Source organism: Onychostoma macrolepis, chromosome 21 (assembly GCF_012432095.1).
Source record: "Onychostoma macrolepis isolate SWU-2019 chromosome 21, ASM1243209v1, whole genome shotgun sequence".
NCBI classification, from domain to species: domain Eukaryota; kingdom Metazoa; phylum Chordata; class Actinopteri; order Cypriniformes; family Cyprinidae; genus Onychostoma; species Onychostoma macrolepis.
The window spans coordinates 19,430,324-19,451,779 of record NC_081175.1 but is presented as its reverse complement, the minus strand read 5'-3'; the positions used below and the strand labels follow the sequence as shown (position 1 = coordinate 19,451,779).

At 37.0% G+C, this 21,456-nt stretch overlaps 1 long non-coding RNA gene across 3 annotated transcripts in view; it reads right to left on the bottom strand.

Annotated features, from left to right (window-relative positions):
• LOC131528237 (uncharacterized) overlaps positions 1–21,456 on the bottom strand; it is a 34,343-nt gene that overhangs the window by 11,935 nt on the left and 952 nt on the right. Inside the window, exon 1 of one of the 3 annotated variants that reach the window (XR_009267825.1) lies at positions 21,108–21,177. The exons of 1 other annotated variant lie outside the window; for it this stretch is intronic. This is a non-coding gene — a long non-coding RNA (uncharacterized LOC131528237). Of the gene's footprint in view, positions 1–20,757; positions 20,900–21,107; positions 21,178–21,456 lie in introns of those variants that run through there. One more of the 3 variants, XR_009267826.1, reaches the window with a different exon arrangement.

The window sequence follows — 21,456 nt, the reverse complement described above, 5'->3', positions numbered from 1 at the left end:
ATTGAGCTACAAACACCAGAAGATAAAACACCTGTGATGACAACAGCTAAAACATATGAAGAAAGACAGTCAGAGCCTGTTGATTTCATTTCAGAAAATACAGTCAAAAGGTACAATTGAACCAACAACACCAACCATGTCCACAAAATATGCAGAAGATTTCACAATAAACAGACAAGAGACATTAATGACAACAGAGGCTCTTGAAACTGAATGTACAACAGAAATTGAGCTACAAACACCAGAAGATAAAACACCTGTGATGACAACAGCTAAAACATATGAAGAAAGACAGTCAGAACCTGTTGATTTCATTTCAGAAAATATTGAGTCAAAAGGTACAATGAACCAGCAACACCAACCATGTCCATAAAATATGCAGAAGATTTCATTTCAAACAGACAAGAGACATTAATGACAACAGAGGCTCTTGAAACTGAATGTACAACAGAAATTGAGCTACAAACACCAGAAGATAAAACACCTGTGATGACAACAGCTAAAACATATGAAGAAAGACAGTCAGAACCTGTTGATTTAATTTCAGAAAATATTGAGTCAAAAGGTACAATTGAACCAGCAACACCAACCATGTCCACAAAATATGCAGAAGATTTCACAAACAGACAAGAGACATTAATGACAACAGAGGCTCTTGAAACTGAATGTACAACAGAAATTGAGCTACAAACACCAGAAGATAAAACACCTGTGATGACAACAGCTAAAACATATGAAGAAAGACAGTCAGAGCCTGTTGATTTCATTTCAGAAAATACGAGTCAAAAGGTACAATTGAACCAGCAACACCAACCATGTCCACAAAATATGCAGAAGATTTCACAATAAACAGACAAGAGACATTAATGACAACAGAGGCTCTTGAAACTGAATGTACAACAGAAATTGAGCTACAAACACCAGAAGATAAAACACCTGTGATGACAACAGCTAAAACATATGAAGAAAGACAGTCAGAGCCTGTTGATTTAATTTCAGAAAATATTGAGTCAAAAGGTACAAATGAACCAGCAACACCAACCATGTCCACAAAATATGCAGAAGATTTCATTTCAAACAGACAAGAGACATTAATGACAACAGAGGCTCTTGAAACTGAATGTACAACAGAAATTGAGCTACAAACACCAGAAGATAAAACACCTGTGATGACAACAGCTAAAACATATGAAGAAAGACAGTCAGAACCTGTTGATTTAATTTCAGAAAATATTGAGTCAAAAGGTACAATTGAACCAGCAACACCAACCATGTCCACAAAATATGCAGAAGATTTCACAATAAACAGACAAGAGACATTAATGACAACAGAGGCTCTTGAAACTGAATGTACAACAGAAATTGAGCTACAAACACCAGAAGATAAAACACCTGTGATGACAACAGCTAAAACATATGAAGAAAGACAGTCAGAGCCTGTTGATTTAATTTCAGAAAATATTGAGTCAAAAGGTACAATTGAACCAGCAACACCAACCATGTCCACAAAATATGCAGAAGATTTCACAAACAGACAAGAGACATTAATGACAACAGAGGCTCTTGAAACTGAATGTACAACAGAAATTGAGCTACAAACACCAGAAGATAAAACACCTGTGATGACAACAGCTAAAACATATGAAGAAAGACAGTCAGAGCCTGTTGATTTAATTTCAGAAAATATTGAGTCAAAAGGTACAATTGAACCAGCAACACCAACCATGTCCACAAAATATGCAGAAGATTTCACAATAAACAGACAAGAGACATTAATGACAACAGAGGCTCTTGAAACTGAATGTACAACAGAAATTGAGCTACAAACACCAGAAGATAAAACACCTGTGATGACAACAGCTAAAACATATGAAGAAAGACAGTCAGAGCCTGTTGATTTCATTTCAGAAAATACGAGTCAAAAGGTACAAATGAACCAGCAACACCAACCATGTCCACAAAATATGCAGAAGATTTCACAATAAACAGACAAGAGACATTAATGACAACAGAGGCTCTTGAAACTGAATGTACAACAGAAATTGAGCTACAAACACCAGAAGATAAAACACCTGTGATGACAACAGCTAAAACATATGAAGAAAGACAGTCAGAGCCTGTTGATTTCATTTCAGAAAATATTGAGTCAAAAGGTACAATTGAACCAGCAACACCAACCATGTCCACAAAATATGCAGAAGATTTCACAATAAACAGACAAGAGACATTAATGACAACAGAGGCTCTTGAAACTGAATGTACAACAGAAATTGAGCTACAAACACCAGAAGATAAAACACCTGTGATGACAACAGCTAAAACATATGAAGAAAGACAGTCAGAGCCTGTTGATTTCATTTCAGAAAATACAGAGTCAAAAGGTACAAATGAACCAGCAACACCAACCATGTCCACAAAATATGCAGAAGATTTCATAAACAGACAAGAGACATTAATGACAACAGAGGCTCTTGAAACTGAATGTACAACAGAAATTGAGCTACAAACACCAGAAGATAAAACACCTGTGATGACAACAGCTAAAACATATGAAGAAAGACAGTCAGAGCCTGTTGATTTAATTTCAGAAAATATTGAGTCAAAAGGTACAAATGAACCAGCAACACCAACCATGTCCACAAAATATGCAGAAGATTTCACAATAAACAGACAAGAGACATTAATGACAACAGAGGCTCTTGAAACTGAATGTACAACAGAAATTGAGCTACAAACACCAGAAGATAAAACACCTGTGATGACAACAGCTAAAACATATGAAGAAAGACAGTCAGAGCCAGTTGATTTAATTTCAGAAAATATTGAGTCAAAAGGTACAATTGAACCAGCAACACCAACCATGTCCACAAAATATGCAGAAGATTTCACAAACAGACAAGAGACATTAATGACAACAGAGGCTCTTGAAACTGAATGTACAACAGAAATTGAGCTACAAACACCAGAAGATAAAACACCTGTGATGACAACAGCTAAAACATATGAAGAAAGACAGTCAGAGCCTGTTGATTTAATTTCAGAAAATACGAGTCAAAAGGTACAATTGAACCAGCAACACCAACCATGTCCACAAAATATGCAGAAGATTTCATTTCAAACAGACAAGAGACATTAATGACAACAGAGGCTCTTGAAACTGAATGTACAACAGAAATTGAGCTACAAACACCAGAAGATAAAACACCTGTGATGACAACAGCTAAAACATATGAAGAAAGACAGTCAGAGCCTGTTGATTTCATTTCAGAAAATACAGTCAAAAGGTACAAATGAACCACTTACACCAACCATGTCCATAAAATATGCAGAAGATTTCACAATAAACAGACAAGAGACATTAATGACAACAGAGGCTCTTGAAACTGAATGTACAACAGAAATTGAGCTACAAACACCAGAAGATAAAACACCTGTGATGACAACAGCTAAAACATATGAAGAAAGACAGTCAGAGCCTGTTGATTTAATTTCAGAAAATATTGAGTCAAAAGGTACAATTGAACCAGCAACACCAACCATGTCCACAAAATATGCAGAAGATTTCACAATAAACAGACAAGAGACATTAATGACAACAGAGGCTCTTGAAACTGAATGTACAACAGAAATTGAGCTACAAACACCAGAAGATAAAACACCTGTGATGACAACAGCTAAAACATATGAAGAAAGACAGTCAGAGCCTGTTGATTTAATTTCAGAAAATATTGAGTCAAAAGGTACAATTGAACCAGCAACACCAACCATGTCCACAAAATATGCAGAAGATTTCACAATAAACAGACAAGAGACATTAATGACAACAGAGGCTCTTGAAACTGAATGTACAACAGAAATTGAGCTACAAACACCAGAAGATAAAACACCTGTGATGACAACAGCTAAAACATATGAAGAAAGACAGTCAGAGCCTGTTGATTTCATTTCAGAAAATACGGAGTCAAAAGGTACAAATGAACCAGCAACACCAACCATGTCCACAAAATATGCAGAAGATTTCACAATAAACAGACAAGAGACATTAATGACAACAGAGGCTCTTGAAACTGAATGTACAACAGAAATTGAGCTACAAACACCAGAAGATAAAACACCTGTGATGACAACAGCTAAAACATATGAAGAAAGACAGTCAGAGCCTGTTGATTTCATTTCAGAAAATACGGAGTCAAAAGGTACAAATGAACCAGCAACACCAACCATGTCCACAAAATATGCAGAAGATTTCACAATAAACAGACAAGAGACATTAATGACAACAGAGGCTCTTGAAACTGAATGTACAACAGAAATTGAGCTACAAACACCAGAAGATAAAACACCTGTGATGACAACAGCTAAAACATATGAAGAAAGACAGTCAGAGCCTGTTGATTTAATTTCAGAAAATATTGAGTCAAAAGGTACAATTGAACCAGCAACACCAACCATGTCCACAAAATATGCAGAAGATTTCACAATAAACAGACAAGAGACATTAATGACAACAGAGGCTCTTGAAACTGAATGTACAACAGAAATTGAGCTACAAACACCAGAAGATAAAACACCTGTGATGACAACAGCTAAAACATATGAAGAAAGACAGTCAGAGCCTGTTGATTTAATTTCAGAAAATATTGAGTCAAAAGGTACAATTGAACCAGCAACACCAACCATGTCCACAAAATATGCAGAAGATTTCACAATAAACAGACAAGAGACATTAATGACAACAGAGGCTCTTGAAACTGAATGTACAACAGAAATTGAGCTACAAACACCAGAAGATAAAACACCTGTGATGACAACAGCTAAAACATATGAAGAAAGACAGTCAGAGCCTGTTGATTTAATTTCAGAAAATACTGAGTCAAAAGGTACAAATGAACCAGCAACACCAACCATGTCCACAAAATATGCAGAAGATTTCATTTCAAACAGACAAGAGACATTAATGACAACAGAGGCTCTTGAAACTGAATGTACAACAGAAATTGAGCTACAAACACCAGAAGATAAAACACCTGTGATGACAACAGCTAAAACATATGAAGAAAGACAGTCAGAGCCTGTTGATTTAATTTCAGAAAATATTGAGTCAAAAGGTACAATTGAACCAGCAACACCAACCATGTCCACAAAATATGCAGAAGATTTCACAATAAACAGACAAGAGACATTAATGACAACAGAGGCTCTTGAAACTGAATGTACAACAGAAATTGAGCTACAAACACCAGAAGATAAAACACCTGTGATGACAACAGCTAAAACATATGAAGAAAGACAGTCAGAGCCTGTTGATTTAATTTCAGAAAATATTGAGTCAAAAGGTACAAATGAACCAGCAACACCAACCATGTCCACAAAATATGCAGAAGATTTCACAATAAACAGACAAGAGACATTAATGACAACAGAGGCTCTTGAAACTGAATGTACAACAGAAATTGAGCTACAAACACCAGAAGATAAAACACCTGTGATGACAACAGCTAAAACATATGAAGAAAGACAGTCAGAGCCTGTTGATTTCATTTCAGAAAATACGGAGTCAAAAGGTACAAATGAACCAGTTACACCAACCATGTCCACAAAATATGCAGAAGATTTCATTTCAAACAGACAAGAGACATTAATGACAACAGAGGCTCTTGAAACTGAATGTACAACAGAAATTGAGCTACAAACACCAGAAGATAAAACACCTGTGATGACAACAGCTAAAACATATGAAGAAAGACAGTCAGAGCCAGTTGATTTAATTTCAGAAAATATTGAGTCAAAAGGTACAATTGAACCAGCAACACCAACCATGTCCACAAAATATGCAGAAGATTTCATTTCAAACAGACAAGAGACATTAATGACAACAGAGGCTCTTGAAACTGAATGTACAACAGAAATTGAGCTACAAACACCAGAAGATAAAACACCTGTGATGACAACAGCTAAAACATATGAAGAAAGACAGTCAGAACCTGTTGATTTCATTTCAGAAAATACGGTGTCAAAAGGTACAAATGAACCACTTACACCAACCACTTCCATAAAATATGCAGAAGATTTCACAATAAACAGACAAGAGACATTAATGACAACAGAGGCTCTTGAAACTGAATGTACAACAGAAATTGAGCTACAAACACCAGAAGATAAAACACCTGTGATGACAACAGCTAAAACATATGAAGAAAGACAGTCAGAGCCTGTTGATTTCATTTCAGAAAATATTGAGTCAAAAGGTACAATTGAACCAGCAACACCAACCATGTCCACAAAATATGCAGAAGATTTCACAATAAACAGACAAGAGACATTAATGACAACAGAGGCTCTTGAAACTGAATGTACAACAGAAATTGAGCTACAAACACCAGAAGATAAAACACCTGTGATGACAACAGCTAAAACATATGAAGAAAGACAGTCAGAGCCTGTTGATTTCATTTCAGAAAATACGGAGTCAAAAGGTACAAATGAACCAGCAACACCAACCATGTCCACAAAATATGCAGAAGATTTCATTTCAAACAGACAAGAGACATTAATGACAACAGAGGCTCTTGAAACTGAATGTACAACAGAAATTGAGCTACAAACACCAGAAGATAAAACACCTGTGATGACAACAGCTAAAACATATGAAGAAAGACAGTCAGAGCCAGTTGATTTAATTTCAGAAAATATTGAGTCAAAAGGTACAAATGAACCAGCAACACCAACCATGTCCACAAAATATGCAGAAGATTTCACAATAAACAGACAAGAGACATTAATGACAACAGAGGCTCTTGAAACTGAATGTACAACAGAAATTGAGCTACAAACACCAGAAGATAAAACACCTGTGATGACAACAGCTAAAACATATGAAGAAAGACAGTCAGAGCCTGTTGATTTAATTTCAGAAAATATTGAGTCAAAAGGTACAAATGAACCAGCAACACCAACCATGTCCATAAAATATGCAGAAGATTTCACAATAAACAGACAAGAGACATTAATGACAACAGAGGCTCTTGAAACTGAATGTACAACAGAAATTGAGCTACAAACACCAGAAGATAAAACACCTGTGATGACAACAGCTAAAACATATGAAGAAAGACAGTCAGAGCCTGTTGATTTAATTTCAGAAAATATTGAGTCAAAAGGTACAAATGAACCAGCAACACCAACCATGTCCATAAAATATGCAGAAGATTTCACAATAAACAGACAAGAGACATTAATGACAACAGAGGCTCTTGAAACTGAATGTACAACAGAAATTGAGCTACAAACACCAGAAGATAAAACACCTGTGATGACAACAGCTAAAACATATGAAGAAAGACAGTCAGAGCCTGTTGATTTAATTTCAGAAAATACGGAGTCAAAAGGTACAATTGAACCAGCAACACCAACCATGTCCACAAAATATGCAGAAGATTTCATTTCAAACAGACAAGAGACATTAATGACAACAGAGGCTCTTGAAACTGAATGTACAACAGAAATTGAGCTACAAACACCAGAAGATAAAACACCTGTGATGACAACAGCTAAAACATATGAAGAAAGACAGTCAGAGCCTGTTGATTTCATTTCAGAAAATACAGAGTCAAAAGGTACAAATGAACCACTTACACCAACCACTTCCATAAAATATGCAGAAGATTTCACAATAAACAGACAAGAGACATTAATGACAACAGAGGCTCTTGAAACTGAATGTACAACAGAAATTGAGCTACAAACACCAGAAGATAAAACACCTGTGATGACAACAGCTAAAACATATGAAGAAAGACAGTCAGAGCCTGTTGATTTAATTTCAGAAAATATTGAGTCAAAAGGTACAATTGAACCAGCAACACCAACCATGTCCACAAAATATGCAGAAGATTTCACAATAAACAGACAAGAGACATTAATGACAACAGAGGCTCTTGAAACTGAATGTACAACAGAAATTGAGCTACAAACACCAGAAGATAAAACACCTGTGATGACAACAGCTAAAACATATGAAGAAAGACAGTCAGAGCCTGTTGATTTCATTTCAGAAAATACGGAGTCAAAAGGTACAAATGAACCAGCAACACCAACCATGTCCACAAAATATGCAGAAGATTTCACAATAAACAGACAAGAGACATTAATGACAACAGAGGCTCTTGAAACTGAATGTACAACAGAAATTGAGCTACAAACACCAGAAGATAAAACACCTGTGATGACAACAGCTAAAACATATGAAGAAAGACAGTCAGAGCCTGTTGATTTAATTTCAGAAAATATTGAGTCAAAAGGTACAAATGAACCAGCAACACCAACCATGTCCATAAAATATGCAGAAGATTTCACAATAAACAGACAAGAGACATTAATGACAACAGAGGCTCTTGAAACTGAATGTACAACAGAAATTGAGCTACAAACACCAGAAGATAAAACACCTGTGATGACAACAGCTAAAACATATGAAGAAAGACAGTCAGAGCCAGTTGATTTAATTTCAGAAAATATTGAGTCAAAAGGTACAATTGAACCAGCAACACCAACCATGTCCACAAAATATGCAGAAGATTTCACAATAAACAGACAAGAGACATTAATGACAACAGAGGCTCTTGAAACTGAATGTACAACAGAAATTGAGCTACAAACACCAGAAGATAAAACACCTGTGATGACAACAGCTAAAACATATGAAGAAAGACAGTCAGAACCTGTTGATTTAATTTCAGAAAATACGAGTCAAAAGGTACAATTGAACCAGCAACACCAACCATGTCCATAAAATATGCAGAAGATTTCACAATAAACAGACAAGAGACATTAATGACAACAGAGGCTCTTGAAACTGAATGTACAACAGAAATTGAGCTACAAACACCAGAAGATAAAACACCTGTGATGACAACAGCTAAAACATATGAAGAAAGACAGTCAGAGCCTGTTGATTTCATTTCAGAAAATATTGAGTCAAAAGGTACAATTGAACCAGCAACACCAACCATGTCCACAAAATATGCAGAAGATTTCACAATAAACAGACAAGAGACATTAATGACAACAGAGGCTCTTGAAACTGAATGTACAACAGAAATTGAGCTACAAACACCAGAAGATAAAACACCTGTGATGACAACAGCTAAAACATATGAAGAAAGACAGTCAGAGCCTGTTGATTTCATTTCAGAAAATATTGAGTCAAAAGGTACAATTGAACCAGCAACACCAACCATGTCCACAAAATATGCAGAAGATTTCACAATAAACAGACAAGAGACATTAATGACAACAGAGGCTCTTGAAACTGAATGTACAACAGAAATTGAGCTACAAACACCAGAAGATAAAACACCTGTGATGACAACAGCTAAAACATATGAAGAAAGACAGTCAGAACCTGTTGATTTCATTTCAGAAAATACGGTGTCAAAAGGTACAAATGAACCACTTACACTAACCACGTCCATAAAATATGCAGAAGATTTCACAATAAACAGACAAGAGACATTAATGACAACAGAGGCTCTTGAAACTGAATGTACAACAGAAATTGAGCTACAAACACCAGAAGATAAAACACCTGTGATGACAACAGCTAAAACATATGAAGAAAGACAGTCAGAGCCTGTTGATTTAATTTCAGAAAATATTGAGTCAAAAGGTACAATGAACCAGCAACACCAACCATGTCCACAAAATATGCAGAAGATTTCATTTCAAACAGACAAGAGACATTAATGACAACAGAGGCTCTTGAAACTGAATGTACAACAGAAATTGAGCTACAAACACCAGAAGATAAAACACCTGTGATGACAACAGCTAAAACATATGAAGAAAGACAGTCAGAGCCTGTTGATTTAATTTCAGAAAATATTGAGTCAAAAGGTACAATTGAACCAGCAACACCAACCATGTCCACAAAATATGCAGAAGATTTCACAATAAACAGACAAGAGACATTAATGACAACAGAGGCTCTTGAAACTGAATGTACAACAGAAATTGAGCTACAAACACCAGAAGATAAAACACCTGTGATGACAACAGCTAAAATATATGAAGAAAGACAGTCAGAGCCTGTTGATTTAATTTCAGAAAATACGGAGTCAAAAGGTACAATTGAACCAGCAACACCAACCATGTCCACAAAATATGCAGAAGATTTCATTTCAAACAGACAAGAGACATTAATGACAACAGAGGCTCTTGAAACTGAATGTACAACAGAAATTGAGCTACAAACACCAGAAGATAAAACACCTGTGATGACAACAGCTAAAACATATGAAGAAAGACAGTCAGAGCCTGTTGATTTCATTTCAGAAAATATTGAGTCAAAAGGTACAATTGAACCAGCAACACCAACCATGTCCACAAAATATGCAGAAGATTTCACAATAAACAGACAAGAGACATTAATGACAACAGAGGCTCTTGAAACTGAATGTACAACAGAAATTGAGCTACAAACACCAGAAGATAAAACACCTGTGATGACAACAGCTAAAACATATGAAGAAAGACAGTCAGAGCCTGTTGATTTAATTTCAGAAAATATTGAGTCAAAAGGTACAAATGAACCAGCAACACCAACCATGTCCACAAAATATGCAGAAGATTTCACAATAAACAGACAAGAGACATTAATGACAACAGAGGCTCTTGAAACTGAATGTACAACAGAAATTGAGCTACAAACACCAGAAGATAAAACACCTGTGATGACAACAGCTAAAACATATGAAGAAAGACAGTCAGAGCCTGTTGATTTCATTTCAGAAAATACGGAGTCAAAAGGTACAAATGAACCAGTTACACCAACCATGTCCACAAAATATGCAGAAGATTTCATTTCAAACAGACAAGAGACATTAATGACAACAGAGGCTCTTGAAACTGAATGTACAACAGAAATTGAGCTACAAACACCAGAAGATAAAACACCTGTGATGACAACAGCTAAAACATATGAAGAAAGACAGTCAGAGCCAGTTGATTTAATTTCAGAAAATATTGAGTCAAAAGGTACAATTGAACCAGCAACACCAACCATGTCCACAAAATATGCAGAAGATTTCACAATAAACAGACAAGAGACATTAATGACAACAGAGGCTCTTGAAACTGAATGTACAACAGAAATTGAGCTACAAACACCAGAAGATAAAACACCTGTGATGACAACAGCTAAAACATATGAAGAAAGACAGTCAGAGCCTGTTGATTTCATTTCAGAAAATACAGAGTCAAAAGGTACAAATGAACCACTTACACTAACCACTTCCATAAAATATGCAGAAGATTTCACAATAAACAGACAAGAGACATTAATGACAACAGAGGCTCTTGAAACTGAATGTACAACAGAAATTGAGCTACAAACACCAGAAGATAAAACACCTGTGATGACAACAGCTAAAACATATGAAGAAAGACAGTCAGAGCCTGTTGATTTAATTTCAGAAAATATTGAGTCAAAAGGTACAATTGAACCAGCAACACCAACCATGTCCACAAAATATGCAGAAGATTTCACAATAAACAGACAAGAGACATTAATGACAACAGAGGCTCTTGAAACTGAATGTACAACAGAAATTGAGCTACAAACACCAGAAGATAAAACACCTGTGATGACAACAGCTAAAACATATGAAGAAAGACAGTCAGAGCCTGTTGATTTAATTTCAGAAAATATTGAGTCAAAAGGTACAATTGAACCAGCAACACCAACCATGTCCACAAAATATGCAGAAGATTTCACAATAAACAGACAAGAGACATTAATGACAACAGAGGCTCTTGAAACTGAATGTACAACAGAAATTGAGCTACAAACACCAGAAGATAAAACACCTGTGATGACAACAGCTAAAACATATGAAGAAAGACAGTCAGAACCTGTTGATTTCATTTCAGAAAATACGGAGTCAAAAGGTACAAATGAACCAGCAACACCAACCATGTCCAGAGAACATGATGTCCCACCGACAGAACGTGAAATGGCATTAGTGTTTCCTGATATAGGATGTACAACAGACTCAAAGAGCTCAACAGAAAAACCTGAAGATGTTCTGGAAAACAATCAGTGGAAAGGAAAGAAATGAAGCCAACAATGGCAGTGCTGGGGGTGGAAACTCAAACACCACCAATCAAAGAAACAGAAGCGTCATGGCATACATATGAAGATGGTTGCTTTGGACTAATTCATCGCACTAGCTCTGGGTTGAAAAGATGCCAGGAAAAGATTATTAAAATTAATTATTTAAAGTCAGAACACCTTGCGAATGAAGGTATAAATGAATTAGTTACAACAGGGAAATATGCAGAAGATTTAATTAGGACTGAACATGAGAAAAGAATGACAACACAGAGTCTTGAAACTGAATGTACAACAGAAATTGAGTTACAAACACCTGAAGATAAAACACATGTGAACAGAACAGATATCACGCATGAAGAAAGACAGTCGAAATATGATAGTTTAAGTTTAGAACATCTTGCAACAGAAGGTACAATTGAACCAGCAACACCAACCATGTCCACAAAATATGCAGAAGATTTCATTTCAATAAACAGACAAGAGACATTAATGACAACAGAGGCTCTTGAAACTGAATGTACAACAGAAATTGAGCTACAAACACCAGAAGATAAAACACATGTGATGACAACAGCTAAAACATATGAAGAAAGACAGTCAGAGCCAGTTGATTTAATTTCAGAAAATACAGAGTCAAAAGGTACAATTGAACCAGCAACACCAACCATGTCCACAAAATATGCAGAAGATTTCATTTCAAACAGACAAGAGACATTAATGACAACAGAGGCTCTTGAAACTGAATGTACAACAGAAATTGAGCTACAAACACCAGAAGATAAAACACCTGTGATGACAACAGCTAAAACATATGAAGAAAGACAGTCAGAGCCAGTTGATTTAATTTCAGAAAATATTGAGTCAAAAGGTACAAATGAACCAGCAACACCAACCATGTCCACAAAATATGCAGAAGATTTCACAATAAACAGACAAGAGACATTAATGACAACAGAGGCTCTTGAAACTGAATGTACAACAGAAATTGAGCTACAAACACCAGAAGATAAAACACCTGTGATGACAACAGCTAAAACATATGAAGAAAGACAGTCAGAGCCTGTTGATTTAATTTCAGAAAATATTGAGTCAAAAGGTACAATTGAACCAGCAACACCAACCATGTCCACAAAATATGCAGAAGATTTCACAATAAACAGACAAGAGACATTAATGACAACAGAGGCTCTTGAAACTGAATGTACAACAGAAATTGAGCTACAAACACCAGAAGATAAAACACCTGTGATGACAACAGCTAAAACATATGAAGAAAGACAGTCAGAACCTGTTGATTTCATTTCAGAAAATACGGAGTCAAAAGGTACAAATGAACCAGCAACACCAACCATGTCCAGAGAACATGATGTCCCACCGACAGAACGTGAAATGGCATTAGTGTTTCCTGATATAGGATGTACAACAGACTCAAAGAGCTCAACAGAAAAACCTGAAGATGTTCTGGAAAAACAATCAGTGGAAAGGAAAGAAATGAAGCCAACAATGGCAGTGCTGGGGGTGGAAACTCAAACACCACCAATCAAAGAAACAGAAGCGTCATGGCATACATATGAAGATGGTTGCTTTGGACTAATTCATCGCACTAGCTCTGGGTTGAAAAGATGCCAGGAAAAGATTATTAAAATTAATTATTTAAAGTCAGAACACCTTGCGAATGAAGGTATAAATGAATTAGTTACAACAGGGAAATATGCAGAAGATTTAATTAGGACTGAACATGAGAAAAGAATGACAACACAGAGTCTTGAAACTGAATGTACAACAGAAATTGAGTTACAAACACCTGAAGATAAAACACATGTGATGACAACAGCTAAAACATATGAAGAAAGACAGTCAGAACCTGTTGATTTAATTTCAGAAAATATTGAGTCAAAAGGTACTAATGAATTAGTTACATCCAGCCCTTTAAGAAGACATGAACATACTGTCATAGTGACTAAACATGAGACAGAAATTACAACAGAACTTCCTGAAACTGAATGTACAACAGAAATTGAGCTACAAACACCAGAAGATAAAACACATGTGATGACAACAGCTAAAACATATGAAGAAAGACAGTCAGAGCCAGTTGATTTAATTTCAGAAAATACAGAGTCAAAAAGTACAAATGAACCAGTTACACCAACCATTTCCAGAGAACATGATGTCACACCGACAGAACGTGAAATGGCATTAGTGTTTCCTGATATAGGATGTACAACAGACTCAAAGAGCTCAACAGAAAAACCTGAAGATGTTCTGGAAAAACAATCAGTGGAAAGGAAAGAAATGAAGCCAACAATGGCAGTGCTGGGGGTGGAAACTCAAACACCACCAATCAAAGAAACAGAAGTGTCATGGCATACATATGAAGATGGTTGTTTTGGACTAATTCATCGCACTAGCTCTGGGTTGAAAAGATGCCAGGAAAAGATTATTAAAATTAATTATTTAAAGTCAGAACACCTTGCGAATGAAGGTATAAATGAATTAGTTACAACAGGGAAATATGCAGAAGATTTAATTAGGACTGAACATGAGAAAAGAATGACAACACAGAGTCTTGAAACTGAATGTACAACAGAAATTGAGTTACAAACACCAGAAGATAAAACACCTGTGATGACAACAGCTAAAACATATGAAGAAAGACAGTCAGAACCTGTTGATTTAATTTCAGAAAATATTGAGTCAAAAGGTACAATTGAACCAGCAACACCAACCATGTCCACAAAATATGCAGAAGATTTCATTTCAAACAGACAAGAGACATTAATGACAACAGAGGCTCTTGAAACTGAATGTACAACAGAAATTGAGCTACAAACACCAGAAGATAAAACACCTGTGATGACAACAGCTAAAACATATGAAGAAAGACAGTCAGAGCCAGTTGATTTAATTTCAGAAAATATTGAGTCAAAAGGTACAATTGAACCAGCAACACCAACCATGTCCACAAAATATGCAGAAGATTTCACAATAAACAGACAAGAGACATTAATGACAACAGAGGCTCTTGAAACTGAATGTACAACAGAAATTGAGCTACAAACACCAGAAGATAAAACACCTGTGATGACAACAGCTAAAACATATGAAGAAAGACAGTCAGAGCCTGTTGATTTCATTTCAGAAAATACGGTGTCAAAAGGTACAAATGAACCAGCAACACCAACCATGTCCAGAGAACATGATGTCCCACCGACAGAACGTGAAATGGCATTAGTGTTTCCTGATATAGGATGTACAACAGACTCAAAGAGCTCAACAGAAAAACCTGAAGATGTTCTGGAAAAACAATCAGTGGAAAGGAAAGAAATGAAGCCAACAATGGCAGTGCTGGGGGTGGAAACTCAAACACCACCAATCAAAGAAACAGAAGCGTCATGGCATACATATGAAGATGGTTGCTTTGGACTAATTCATCGCACTAGCTCTGGGTTGAAAAGATGCCAGGAAAAGATTATTAAAATTAATTATTTAAAGTCAGAACACCTTGCGAATGAAGGTATAAATGAATTAGTTACAACAGGGAAATATGCAGAAGATTTAATTAGGACTGAACATGAGAAAAGAATGACAACACAGAGTCTTGAAACTGAATGTACAACAGAAATTGAGTTACAAACACCAGAAGATAAAACACCTGTGATGACAACAGCTAAAACATATGAAGAAAGACAGTCAGAACCTGTTGATTTAATTTCAGAAAATATTGAGTCAAAAGGTACAATTGAACCAGCAACACCAACCATGTCCACAAAATATGCAGAAGATTTCACAATAAACAGACAAGAGACATTAATGACAACAGAGGCTCTTGAAACTGAATGTACAACAGAAATTGAGCTACAAACACCAGAAGATAAAACACCTGTGATGACAACAGCTAAAACATATGAAGAAAGACAGTCAGAACCTGTTGATTTCATTTCAGAAAATACGGTGTCAAAAGGTACAAATGAACCACTTACACCAACCACTTCCATAAAATATGCAGAAGATTTCACAATAAACAGACAAGAGACATTAATGACAACAGAGGCTCTTGAAACTGAATGTACAACAGAAATTGAGCTACAAACACCAGAAGATGAAACACCTGTGATGACAACAGCTAAAACATATGAAGAAAGACAGTCAGAGCCTGTTGATTTCATTTCAGAAAATACGGAGTCAAAAGGTACAAATGAACCAGTTACACCAACCATGTCCACAAAATATGAAGAAGATTTCACAACGAACAAAGACGAGACATTAATGACAACAGAGGCTCTTGAAACTGAATGTACAACAGAAATTGAGCTACAAACACCAGAAGATGAACATGAGACAGAAATTACAACAGAACTTCCTGAAAGAGAAAGTACAAAAGAAAATGAGATACTGACACCAGAAGATAAAACATCACCAAGCAAAGAAACAGAAGGATCACAGCCTACAGATGAAGATGGTTGCTTTGGACTAATTCATCGCACCACCTCTGGGATGAAGAGATGCCAGGAGAAGATGATAATGAATAAAAATTATGTCACACAAATTACTACATCAAAACCACAAGAGCCTTCAAATGTGAAACATAGGCAAGAGACAACAGAGCTATCTTTCATATTGCAGAACGCACTGCAATCATCAACTCTTAGTAAATATCAGAGTTCTAAACAAATTACCCAAAATAATATGTATGAAGTTAATGCTGAAGATGAAAATAACCACTTCTACTATTTCAATGGCAAGCTAAAAAGAGTTGGAAATCATGCATTGAGGCTCAATTATGATAACAACACTTACACTACCAGATCATAGGCCAATCATAATATTCTTGAAATAAAATTGTAATTACATAAATTATGTAATTGTAATGTGCAATTAGTGATCAACGACCCACAGCTGGTCGCATTTTCTCTTATGTTACATTTACATAGATATTAAATCGACGTATACTGTGTTGAGTTTCCTATAATAGGTGTCACTAAATATCGGGCATGGCGGTTGGACTTTGGGGGCTCAAGTCCCTGCCCTTTTTCAAAAATATTCAAAAGTGCCCCTCTCAGACAAATAGCAATGACAGTCAATCAAACAAAATGCATTTGAATTATAATTAACATGACAATGTGTACAAAATGGCAACTAATCGCTCAAAAGTCAGAAAGTTCCTGTTTATTTTTACATATCTGTCAATCTGAGGCGTAGCTGGTTGCGTGCGTTTTGCTGGACTGACTGATATTCCAGTCTGTTTGGAAACCATAGCCTCTGAAGCCATATGTGGTTCTTTCAGTGAGTGCCTATGGGTCAATGAAAGGGAAAAAAAATAAACCAAACAATATTTTAAGTTTTTTTCATCAATAATCAAAGCTAGTGTGTCAATTTAATTACAAATCCATCTGTTATATTTTAGAATAGGCCATGTTACATGTCCCACCAGAGACAGTAATATATAGGATCACTGTTACACAGCAATAAAGGAGGCATATCACTCTGTCCCACAGGCAGCTTTGGGGCTCTCTGATCACTGTTTAGTTCATCTCATACCGACCTAAAGGCAGAAACTGAAATCAGCTGAACCTGTATTAAGGACTGTAAAAAGATGGACTAATGAAGCAGAGCGGGATTTACAAGCCTGTTTCTCTCTCACTGATTGGACTGTTTTTGAAGCTGCTGCCACCGATCTGGATGAGCTCACAGAGACTGTAACATCTTATATCAGTTTCTGTGAAGATATGTGCATTCCTACTAGGACTCATTTACAACTTACAACAACGACAAACCATTGTTCACTGCAAAACTTAGCCAGCTCCGTCAGGCCAAAGAAGATGCTCGCAGGAATGGGGACAGAGTCTTATACAAACAGGCCAAATGCACACTGGAAAAGGAGATCAGAGTGGCAAAGAGGAATTATTCCGAAAAGCTACGGATTCAGTTCTCTTCTAGTGACACGGCTTCAGTGTGGAAAGGTCTGAAAGAGATCACCAACTACAAGACACCATCCCCCAGCACCGTGGAGAATCAACAACTGGCAGACGATCTGGGGTGCGTTTCCAAAAAGCATCGTTAGCTAACTATGGTCGTTAGTTCCATTGAACTATTGGTAATGACGGAACTTGTGACCATAGTTGTTTTTGGGAAACGCACCCCTGAACGAGTTCTATTGCAGGTTTGAAAAAACACCATTCACACCTCCTGCAACTTGCACTGACCAGCTGGCCCCCATCTTCACACAGATCTCCACACAGATCTTCAACAGATCACTGGAGCTGTGCGAAGTTCCCTCATGCTTCAAACGCCCCACCATCATACCCGTCCCAAAGAAACCCAAAATTACTGGACCTAATGACTACAGACCTGTGGCTCTAACATCTGTGGCCATGAAATCATTTGAAAGACTGGTTTTGACTTATCTGACTTATCACTGGACCCTTACTGGACCCCCTGCCGTTTGCCTACAGAGCAAACAGGTCTGTGGACGATGCAGTCAATATGGGACTGCATTATGTTCTGCAACATCTAGACAGATCAGGGACTTATGTGAGAATCATGTTTGTAGACTTCAGCTCTGCTTTTAACACCATCATCCCATCACTCCTCCAGCCCAAATTAACTCAGCTCTCTGTGCCCACCTCCGTCTATCAGTGGATCAACAGCTTCCTGGCAGACAGGCAGCAGCTAGTGAGGCTGGGAAAATACACATCCAGCAACCGCACCATCAGCACTGGAGCTCCTCAGGGCTGTGTTCTCTCCCCACTGCTCTTCTCCCTGTACACCAACGACTGCATCTCTAAAGACCCCTCTGTCAAGCTCCTGAAGTTTGCAGACGACACCACACTCATCGGCCTCATTCAGGACGGTGACGAGTCCGCTTACAGACAGGAGGTTAAAGAGCTGGCTGTCTGGTGCAGTCTTAACAACCTGGAGCTCAACACACTCAAAACAGTGGAGATTATCGTGGACTTCAGGAGAAACCCCCCTGCACTCCTCCCACTCACCATCATGAACAGCACTGTGACTGCAGTGGAGACATTCAGATACCTGGGCACCACAATCTCCCAGGATCTGAAGTGGGACAATCACATCGAGTCCATTGTGAAAAAGGCCCAGCAGAGGTTGTACTTCCTTCTCCAGCTGAGGAAGTTCAACCTGCCACAGGAGCTGCTGAAACAGTTCTACTCCGCCATCATTGAATCCATCCTCTGCAATTCTATAACTGTCTGGTTCAGCTCAGCTACCAAATCTGACCTCAGAAGACTAAAGAGCCTCTGCCTGTAACAGAGGGTAGTCCGGACTGCTGAGCGAATCATTGGTACAACCCTCCCCAGCAGGGTTCCCACACATTGGTTAACTTCAAATTCAAGGACCTTTCAAGGACTTTCCAGGTCCAATACCCTCAAATTCAAGGACTTAACGTGGGTACACAGTTCAAGTGAGAGCAAGGTTACATCGCGTCACCTTGTAAGATACATTGTTACAGCTTTCATGTCAAACACAACTATGCAAAAAAGCTTCTTTTTTTTTTGCATTTATTTTTGGCCATATGACAGAAATCTGATATTCTATTTGTCGTATTTCTGTTTTACATAAAACTGAATAATACTTTGTACATACTATACTGTATTCTAAAATGATCTGATATTAACTTTTGCATGGATTTCATTGAAAAGAGCTTAGACTCATGTAACCAGAAGTTTTAAGATATATGAATATGCTTAAGTTTTTCTTGCCTCATGGCTTTTCATTATTTTAACAAGCAAAGCAATATAACATTACATCCTTTGGATCTCTGGCAAGCCATTCTTTGTAATCTTCTTTGGTGAGCCAAATATCTTGAAACTTGCATTTTCCAGGCATCACGTTTCAGCCTATTTTTGCAATGTTTCACGGTGTGTCTGTGAAACGTTGAGGTACCATCTTAGTAGTTTCGTGTGCGTCTGAACGTCATGGCAACAAACAACACAAAGTACCTCACATAGGAAACACTTAACGTAACGCATAAATGTGCATAACTAACGTAAATCAAGCAAGCTAGTATGCATATGCCACAAAGTGTTGGCGAAATAACACATTAGCGGACCGGAGGGAATAATATGGAATTTTCAAGGACCTGTATCTATGTTTGTTTATTTTCAAAAACTTTCCAGGGCCTTGAAAATTTTTAATCAGATTCACAAACTTTCAAGGATTTCAAGGACCCGTGGGAACCCTGCCCAGTCTCCAAGAACTGTACTCATCCAGAGTGAGCAAAAGGGCTAAGAAAATCACTCTGGACCCCTCACATCCAGCACACTCCCTCTTTGAACTGTTGCCGTCTGGTCAACGCTACAGAGCACTGAGCACCAGAACGACCAGACACAGGAACAGTTTCTTCCCTCAGGCAATCCATCTCATGAACACTTGACAATAAACACGGAACACACAGCTCTATAATACATTTATTTAACACACATACTTATTTACATTTCAAATTTGCACATATCATAACTGTACATACATAATTGTCTATATTATATAGTGTTTTTTGCTATTTTGTACATTGTCTATTTTGTATATTTGTATATTATCCTTTTTATTATCTGTCTTGTCGCTGTCAGTTGCACTGTGGAGCTTATGTTACTAAAACAAATTCCTAGTATGTGTAAACATACCTGGCAATAAAGCTCATTCTGATTCTGATTCTGATAACATAATTCATCAATGCCCGTTTGTCATGTAGCCTATAATACACCAGCCAATCATGATCTGGCACAAGCTCAAATTTCATTGGACAATAATGTGAAGTGGAGCAGTCATTTTCCGTTCTTATTCATAAATCGGTTGAAAATTACACGGGACAGACAAGCTTATTTGTGGAGCGATCTTGATCTGCGGTTTGTCTCATTTTATAAATCAAATTACATCGCTGAGAAAATGGATGCCAAATGACTACAAACGCACTGCACAAAACCGCGCAGCGCCAAAAGTGGCAATTATGGTAATCAGTATTCAATTCACTTACATTTATGTATGTATGATGCACCGTTTACTATTTAATGAAACTATCATAGTTAATGAAGCCCAAGTGCCACCTACAGGCCTATTATGTGAAGTGTAGGCTGGCGAAATGGTGACGTGAAAGGACTTCATTATGTTACCAATTATGCAGCATTATATGAGTGTCTTATGCTCATCAAGTCTGCATTTATTGGATCAAAAATACAGAAAAACTGTAATATTGTGAAATATTATTACATTTTAAAAGAAAGTTTATCTATTTTAATATACTTCAAAATATCATTTATTTCTGTGATCAAAGCTGAATTTTCAGCATCATTACTCCAGTCTTCAGTGCATGATCCTTCAGAAAT